The sequence below is a fragment of the Poeciliopsis prolifica genome, unplaced genomic scaffold, assembly GCF_027474105.1.
Source record: "Poeciliopsis prolifica strain line A6 unplaced genomic scaffold, Auburn_PproV2 SCAFFOLD122, whole genome shotgun sequence".
NCBI lineage: Eukaryota > Metazoa > Chordata > Actinopteri > Cyprinodontiformes > Poeciliidae > Poeciliopsis > Poeciliopsis prolifica.
Genome location: NW_026562497.1, coordinates 315,523 through 324,753, shown reverse-complemented (window position 1 = coordinate 324,753; position 9,231 = coordinate 315,523). Strand labels below are relative to the sequence as shown.

Sequence of the window (9,231 nt, the reverse complement as noted above, 5' to 3'; positions counted from 1 at the left end):
ATGCTGATTTTGTCCAGAGCAACAGGACAAAATCAAGCTTCAGGTTTGATCCACATATTAAAATGTAAAGCTGCAGTATGTAACTTTTATTACATAAATGTGTTCTTTATGCAGTTGTTAAAATTATTACTATGTTATCACAGATTCATATGAGACAATCTGTGAAAAAGAAAAAGAGTTCCTTTGTTCTTTTTCTCTAGTCTGCTCCATCACAAACAGTCATGTTGCAGCATGACCAGGATGAAAGTTTGATAAATGGTTTTCCTGGAACGATAAGTTGTTCCTTTTCCACTGGCACATTTAGCAGCATGTACGCAATCGTGATTGGGAGTCCTAAGACACTCCTCTTTAATGTCATCTGTTGTTTGTGACCAGGAATGGAGAATTATTACAGATGGCAATTCGACTTGGAGGAGCTTGATCTTTCTACAAATTATTTTGTTTTATGTTGCACTGACAGTTTTAATAAATGTCAAAGAAAATGTTTTTGTAAGTTACATACTGCAGTTTTAACTGAGTTGCCATGCAACAACAAAATTAATTTTGCCATTGAATATTCAGTCTGGGTTTTAGAGAGATATTTCAACTTTCTTTATTTTTTATTTTTTTCAATTATTTTGGGTATTTTTTTATTTGAAAAACAGATAAAATGAAAACGCCTAAATGAAAACAAGTAATAGCCTTTAATTATTAATTTGAATAAAGTCATTTCATTCATGTTACTAATTAACTCATTTATTTCCAATTAGAATGAAATCAGCAAAAAATAATTTGTACATTAAAATTTAACTTGGGGATTATAAACCATGTTCAACCAAACCTAATCTTTTTTTCTTTAAAGATTCCACCTGGACTTAAATTGATAACCATATCTTGAAGGTGAAAAAAAACAATTCTCCAAACTGACATTTACATTTCTGGTTTTGGATTGCAACTGGCTGAGACTGTCTGCAGGAGGTCTGGATGTGTTTAGCTTTGGCTATAATGCAACATGACTTTAATATAGATTGAATATTTATTAAATATTTATACATAATAGTGTAATAAATCCATATTTATATCAGGTTTTTGTCTTTATCCATTGATTCCGTTTGTTCTTTCACACTACCAGTGGTTTACTGGAATCTTTATTTGTGACATTTGCTGGCCAGCAGATTCAATATCCTCAAGCACAGTGTAACACATGGTAACTTTGCACAGGGTTAGCTCTATTGCCTCTCAGCTGGAAGGTCTCTGTTTCACCATCAGCTTTTCCTCCTGTGCACATGTTCAGTGGGCTTTCAAGAGTTTTCAACAATATGCTTTATAGGCCAACTGGTGATGTAAAAGTGCCATCAGGTATCCATGTGTGTGTCTGTGTGTGTTTTTACATTGTTGGTTGTCTCAGCTGGCTTTTTGTTTATGATGCAGCCTACCTAGAGAAACAGCCGAGCAAACCCTGATCAGGATTAGATGGGTACAGAAAGTGAATGAATGATTATTTGCTTTCTTCACAGCATGATGGTAAAATTAGTTTTGAGATCAGTTCGACAGATTTGCACAACCATCTAAATGTAAATGTGGACATACATTCTACTGAATAACTATGGTTGTCCTTGCTCAGACAGGTTATTAGTGCATGAGAGAGCAAACACTGACTAACTTAATAGCATAGCGCAGATTTCAACAGATATGAGAAATACTAAACACAGTTAAATTGCCAGACAGCTACAATTAGAAGCAGATATTTTAAAATGTACTGTTTAAGGAGACATACAAAGTGAGCTCAGCTCATCTCTGCATGCACCATTTAACAACCCTACATTCAGGAGTAAACAAAATACTTATTGAGAGATTTATTTGAAAGAGTAAACTTTTATGTACAAAAATACACTTCACATTTCCCTTGAGATTGTGTTTTAGTGTCTGTAGTAGACTTGCAGTTTAAATTTTGCAATAGTGGTGATGGTGGTAGACAATCCCAGCTCCGTCATTGGGCCCTGTGGCACCAGTGCATGGCAGCCTCACCTCTGTCAAACTGCAAACTGTGGTTAAAATTCAGTAGCTTGCCATCTTTAGTGTATGAATATGTACATAGCATATTCACAATACAGGTATAGTGTGAACTGCTTTAGGATCCTCTAGCTTTTAAAAGTGACTCTTCATGCATCACATTTAAATCCTTCAGTGGGGTGCCGGTGTTTTATGTCTTGAGGTGCTGCTTTGAAACCATTTCCACCTTACAGGACAAATCACCATACAAAGCTTTGTGTTATAAACGTACATTTTACTTGGAGACTCTAAAATTATTTCTATCCTATCTTATGTCTTATGCACTGATTTTTGAGTTTTGTGTTTTACGCACAATAATATTTGGAAGCTTTCAGCTGTGTTCTTGGCTGGCTTGCACTTGATTTTTTTTCCATCAGGTTTTCATTTTTCTTCACATTCCTCAACTTCAGACATGTGAGTGAAAGTAACTATGGTTAGCTGAAAGCTATAACGCAAATGAAAAGAATCAATTGCAAAGGTTATAATGCCCTTTCAAGTAGCAGAAAGAGTTCATATCTCAAAAAGACAAAAATAGCCCTATGTGTTTATTTATGTAGTTCTGGGGTAACTAGTGTTTATGGTGGAACTTTGTGTTTGTGGCTGTTTATAAAAATCTATGAGTAAAGAAGTAAAAGTGTTTTAAGCTCCTGACTTTTCCTAATGCAAGTGAATGCAGTCAAAATGAAGCTGGGTGAAGCAGATAGACAAGCTGAACAGTTCTCCTCTCATATCATTATGAATGGAGAATGGATTTGAAAGAAGCAGAAAAACTGCTACCTTTCATTTTACTGTTGTAATTAAAAATCACAACACAAAAAAAAAAAAAAAATCAGCAACACTACCTTAAATAGTAGGAGGCAAAGGCTTCAGAAAGAGATGACTTTAACTCAAAACCTTTGAAATGCTCAAGTGAGGTGGATCACTGGCTCCCCTGTACCCCGATGTTGTACCACACAACTTCACCTAAATTCAGCAGAGAGAAGCAGTGGTACCAGATCAGTACGGAACATTAAGAAAAGCCATGAAGCATATGAAACGTGCCAGTTAGAGAGGAAAGTGGAGGGAAAAATTAGGAAAGCTACTTAGAGCCGAGCTGCGGCACTTAGGCCCAATTAGAATGCATATTTTAAGTGGAGTTAAGCCTGGTGAAATATTCATGATGTGCCCCATGCTGCTGCAGCAGGAGGAGAAGTTGAAATGAAATTGAAAATTCAACCTCTGGGGGGCGCCATCCGACCATGGAGTGGGATGAGAGAAAGCGGATGCCGGTGATGCCAGTGGCAAATGTTGCAGATGCAAAGAGAAGACGAAGGAAAAGGAAGGCAGGCAGGTATGATGAACGAATAGAAAAAGAAAGAGAAGGTTTCTGCTCACTCAGATCCTCAGAGATTTAAGATGGAGGACAGCAGAAACAGCTTTCACCCTTCCAAATACGAATGTTTACCTCTGACACATCGCAGCCTCAAGTCACTGCTCATTATGACAATCACAACAGCAAAAAGGTTGAAACCCGCTCCGCTCTGCTCTGTTCTGTGACACTACAGTCGCTTCAGATTCAGAGCACGTCACAACTGACTGACAGCAGAGACACACAGACACTGTAAAAATTGCCAGTAAATTATTACAAACACCAGCGTTATATATGCATTCATCCATCTATCGCAAGGAAGGTTAATTACCTGCAGCTTGAATTAAGCACTTTTGATAGCAGGTTGCTTTTCAGAAACAAATGTCCAGGAATGTAAACTTTGGTCTACAGATTCCTGCAAGCCATTTTGAGATTTTACAAGCTCCAAACACTAAAGCAGAGGTAATTAATCAAAAATACAAACCAAATTTAGACAAAACAACTGGGTAGAAAAAGGTAGTTTTATTCCATTGTAATTTTTCCTGTTTGGAATCTGAAAAAATTTCAGAGGGCAAGTCTAACATGTACGGCTGTGACTTCTATTTAAAATCGCTGGTACACTTCAAGCTTAAGCGTGTAGAACATAAGCCTGATATTAAATTAATCCTAGGATGGCGTCCACTTTTCTGGATTCAGAGGTATCTTGAACCATCACACAGTATGAATATGGTTTACAATGAGATAGGTCAGTAAGAAATAGAACAATTAGTAGAAAGAGTGGGTGGTCAGCATCAAGTTTCTGGAGTCACATTCGATGATGGTATTGTAAGAGTGTCCTTGGCAAAGCTCATCTTTATTTCTGTGATGGCAGTGCTTATGCAGAAAAATCCCACACTAATTTCATAGCAGCATATGCTGCCTTATCGACCACGTTTAAAAATGTGGCTTAAGTGTTGGGAAAAGACATGGAAACATTACAAAAGTAAAAAGCAATGACACTGTAAAATGTGCTGAAAGGGATTTTTAAAGCTGAGAAACATAGTTGCTTAATGACTGCAGATTTCTCCAGAAAATGTCAGATTCTCGAACAAATCCTGTTTAAGGACGGTCTATAATAAATTTGTTCCTACATTTCATTAAAGTGGTGTTGAAAAGGTTCTCAAATTTAATAACCTAAATGAACACAGGCAGTGTGGATTTAAATCAGTCAAATGTCAGTCTCTTAAATATTTGCCCATCTCGTGTGTGCTTTCTGTTCAGAGACAGCAGCTCCCGGACTGACCTTCACTCCAATGTTCACTAGAAATGTTCTTCCTAAGGCCTAGTAAAATGTTCATAAATAGTCTTGTTTTACTAATTAGTTTTAATTTCAGTATATTCTGCAAAATTTGTTTCTGTTCTGTCTTCTATGCTTTAATCTTGTTAATAGAAAGATAAGAGACCCATGTCAGAGAATTTGAGATTTATTTAGATTTTAAAATATATTTCCTCCCTTGTCTTTGCCGAGTGGTGCGATTCTGTTTCACTGTTGAGATTCTCTGAACCTGGATCCAAAACAAGTTTCAGAAGGATGGACTTTAATCCTCTTCTCAGGATGTTCTCTTGCCTCTTTGTGTTTCTGCTCGAAGGTTTTGATGCCGTGGAGGCTGCTAGAGGTGCTGACCTCGATGTGGCAGGTGCTTCTGCAGTGAGGAAGACATTCCACTCAGACAAGGACAAAGTCATAAAACAAGTCTTCTGGCTCTCTGAGAAGTTCTCAAGGTTCTCTGTAAAAAGTGTTTATTTCATACTCACATGAAGACGTCGAAGGAGCTTGTCCTTGGCCGCCTTCTGTGCAGGAAACGGCAGATTGTAATGAAATCTGAGGGCTGTCAGCGCGCCAGAATTCGACATGAATTTACTCTGATGATTCTTTCAAAAAGCAGGAACACCTACACTCTTTTGTGTATCATTCGCATATTTCACTAAATGGACAAACTTATCCAACAAGTTCATATTATTGGCAATCTTTCTACCTAAAGAAACAGACTGAATCTTACACTATCAGGTTTAAATCTGAAGTGATATTAATACTACCAGGAGGGATCATAATCATCTATTTTAGCTTCCTTTTATTGACTCTCTGGTAAATCCAGATTCACTTTCTCACATATGAAGCCCTTAATAATCAGGTTATATCATAGATCAGAGATCCTATTATTGTATATGTTCAGAACAGAGCACTTTGCTCTCAGACTGCACCCAGTTTTGGTCAGTTTACTCCTGTCTACTTTTAAGACAATGTTTAAAACTTGTCTTAAACGGCTTGGGTTATCCTGAGCTATTCCTGTAGTTATGCTGCTACCCAGCAGTTAATTAAAAAAAAATGAAATTGTGTCCCTTGTTCTTGCTGTTATTCTCACAATAATTCCCACATCCTTGGCTCACAAAGTTCACACTCGTTTTTTGACATGAGTGTGAATTTATAAATCACCTAATTTTGGAGTATGTGTGTAACTCAGTTGTTGCAATGCAGATAATATCAAGCATTGCTCTCCAACTAAGTTCACATACAGTACATATTGCAAAACAAAGACTTAAGTGATGCAATCCTTGATGGAATTTTGACAACTATTTACCATAGCAATATTTTTTTTCACACAGATGTGTTTTGTGGAAAAAAAATAATTATTCAAGCACTCTTCAGATGAAAAGTACTCAGTCAGGTTTATTTGGAATCATGTTCAAGATGAGAGCAAAAGACAGAGTGTCAGCCTGGACCAACAGAATTCAGAACATCTTACGTACCCCAGGATAGCAGAAGTACAAAAATGCGAGAGACTGTGAGAACTAGCTTCTCAAAGGCTGCTGTGAAAACTTACTTCTGTTTATCTGTCACTTGCAGCTGCAGGGGCCCATTTCTGACAGATTACCTCCAGAGTGGCAAAGCAGAGGTGTCTATTCCACACAAAACTTGTAAGCATGATTGAAATAAAGACATACAATAAGCCATAAGTTCAATTTACTCAGAAGACATTAGCAAGAGACATTGTTTTATTATACTAATTAAGCAAATTAATAAATGTCAGATATATTAAAAATAATATATGTACATTAAAAAAAAAATGTTAATAAAAAAACTGGTGACCAGTACTACCTTTTGGCTTATTTTTGAGTTGTTGGCTGCAACATATTAAGTCAATTGTGCGGCAATGCACAATTCTTAATGTTTCCAGCCACATCCAAAATCAGGTCCAGTAGGGAAACACCATCATCCATCTACTCAGTAACACTCTTTAGAGAAATGTAATCCCTCCAGAATGTTCTGGGTTTACACCAGGGCATCCTTCCAGTGGGATGTGTCCACAAAACTTTAGAAGATGGACACATCAGAAGCATACTGATCAAATGCCTGAACCACCTCAACTGTCTCTTGCGACTACTCCACTCCAAGCTCTTCCCGGAAAAGAAATCTACTCAAATTATCTCTAAAGCTGAGCCCAACAGCCCTACAGAAGAAGCTCATTTCAGCAGCATGTGTCTGGGATTTCGATCTTTCACTATTCATATCTCATGACCATGGAGAAGGGTCAGAATGTAGATGGAGAACTAAATCATGAGCTTCACCTTTTGGGTCAACTCTTTATTCACAACAACAGAGCAAAGCAGCACCTGCATCAATGCTTGTAAGGCTCTAGTACATCCATCTATTTTATGTTACGTTCTACCAATAACGTGAACAAGACAAGATATTTGAAATTCTCTGAATAAAAACATCTTACAGCTAGTGTCATGGCTTTACATTTAAGGGACATTCATATTCTTGAGGCATCAGTCTCCAACCAATCGCAGACCAAATAGATTTAATTAGAAAATTTTGATGACATTTGTAATCAAGAACCACTTACTCCAAGAGATAGGGCAGATTTTACGTGAAAGCTGTTTTGAGCCGAAAATGAGTGTTTGTGAATTTGTAAGCCTCTTCCAGGCTGCTGACTGCCAAGAACAGAGAGACTCTCTGCAGGTGAAGCAGCCGACAGTTCAGAGGGTGTCAAGCTTCAGAGAGCAGAATCCAACCAGTCAGAACAAATAGGAACATGTTGTGTTCGGAGGATGACCGAGACCCTTAGACTCCGACAGCAGGAGTTGCTGCAGGGCTGTTTCTGAGAGACATTTACATATCTAGTGCAGACTGGATCTGCGTCTCTTTATCAGAGATGAGACACAAGCTGATAGGTAAGCATGATCACAGTCCCTTTGTGTCAAAGCCCTACTATGTCACATATAAATAAGGCGTTCTAATGTCCCTAATAACCTTTCATCTTCAGTTACAACTCTTTAGAAACGCTCATTTTTAAAAAAGTTTCAAAAACTTGCAGCTTGAATCTCCACAACCTCTCAAAGCTTACAGACTTACAGAGGTTATGTGCATACATTTAAGAAATTAACAAAAAAAAAAAGAGAGCTAAGTTATAAAGAGTGCAAAGTTGGAGATGAACTCAAAATGAACATCTATTATTAGTTCAAAACATGTCTTTGGACTCAGAGGAAACTGAACTGGAAAAAGATCTACTTAAACCTTAAAATTAAACAGAGATTAGTAAAAAGACAAGACCATAAAAAGCTATCAGAGTAAAGCAAGATCATTAGGGCAAAATACTATCATGGAAAAATACAAATAAGTAGATTTACTGCTTTGTATCAGATTCCCACAGAGCTCAGAATTAAATTTTTAACAAAGTACTTTATTAGACTCTGAAATCACTTGATCTCCAATTTGCAAGCTTTTTCTAGGCTGAAATACTGCTTGATGGCTTTTAGTTGGAAATCAATGAAATACAGTTAAACCAACTTTTTATTGTAACCAAACGAAAAATGTATGAACTGTAGTGTTACAGGACCCCAGTGTCAGGACTGCTGTAACAGTAATGTGCACAACTTGAAGAATAGTACAGCAGGATTCAGCAATGATAACCGAAGCAACTGGTTAGCAACCAGATTGAGTCAGATTTGTTTGTTAACCAACAAACATTTTTACAATGTACAACATTGATGCCATGCACAACCTTTGTTTTATAAACCCTGTTTACTTTTCTCACAAGTAATAACTGACTTCACATTTATCTTTTGCACGTTGCCATCCTTCACTTAACCTCTAAATTCCCACACTTCATGAACAAAAAATAGTTTCTCTACCTTTAACTTCAGCTGAACTCACTTTACTCTCAGGCTCTAAGCTGCTTTATGAGTCACCAAGTAACACATATTGAATATTATTCAACCAAAAGCAAACATAAAACTCCTAAAACCCAGAGTGAGTAAGATATTAGGGTATTTTAATCATCTAACCCAATGCAGACGTGCCTGCCACGGGTTGGCATCCTGCCAATCTTGGCTGATAAATGTTACAAAGATCAGCAGAAAGGTGTACAGAAAACTTAACACATTGCTATCTACTGATCAAATAAGAGGTACATGTCTTACAGAGGAGGTTTGGTGTGTTTTTACCATCTACTAACCTGAAAAATACGTCACTAATGACGACCGAAGCGCTGCTTTTAGCATCTAGATGGCGTCTGAGGCAAACAGGAAGTCCGTCCCAAAACCAACCCACAAGCAACGCCCCCAAAGCAAAGGTTCCGCTTCGCCATAACTGCTCCCATCCCAACCTCAGCAAACTACTAAAGGTAGGCAGATTACCATGACAAAATGCAAACAAAATATAATTTGTTCATTTATGGAAAAAAATAGAATAAATTATATATGACAATATTTCAAAATTATAAACCAACCAAAATAACGTGGTGACATTTTTAGGTGCATCGCACTTGTTTGTAGCCAATCTTGACTTTCAGCATAGAGCCAGTTCTGTG

General features: G+C 37.3%; 1 long non-coding RNA gene across 1 annotated transcript; it reads right to left on the bottom strand.

Moving 5' to 3' along the window:
• Positions 1 to 4,875: 4,875 nt before the first annotated feature.
• On the bottom strand, positions 4,876 to 8,933 carry LOC129354980 (uncharacterized). Its single transcript, XR_008605216.1, has 4 exons — positions 8,878 to 8,933; positions 6,241 to 6,331; positions 5,174 to 5,209; positions 4,876 to 5,061 (listed from the first exon to the last, which is right to left on the bottom strand). It is a non-coding gene; the product is annotated as an uncharacterized LOC129354980 (long non-coding RNA).
• Positions 8,934 to 9,231: the final 298 nt, after the last annotated feature.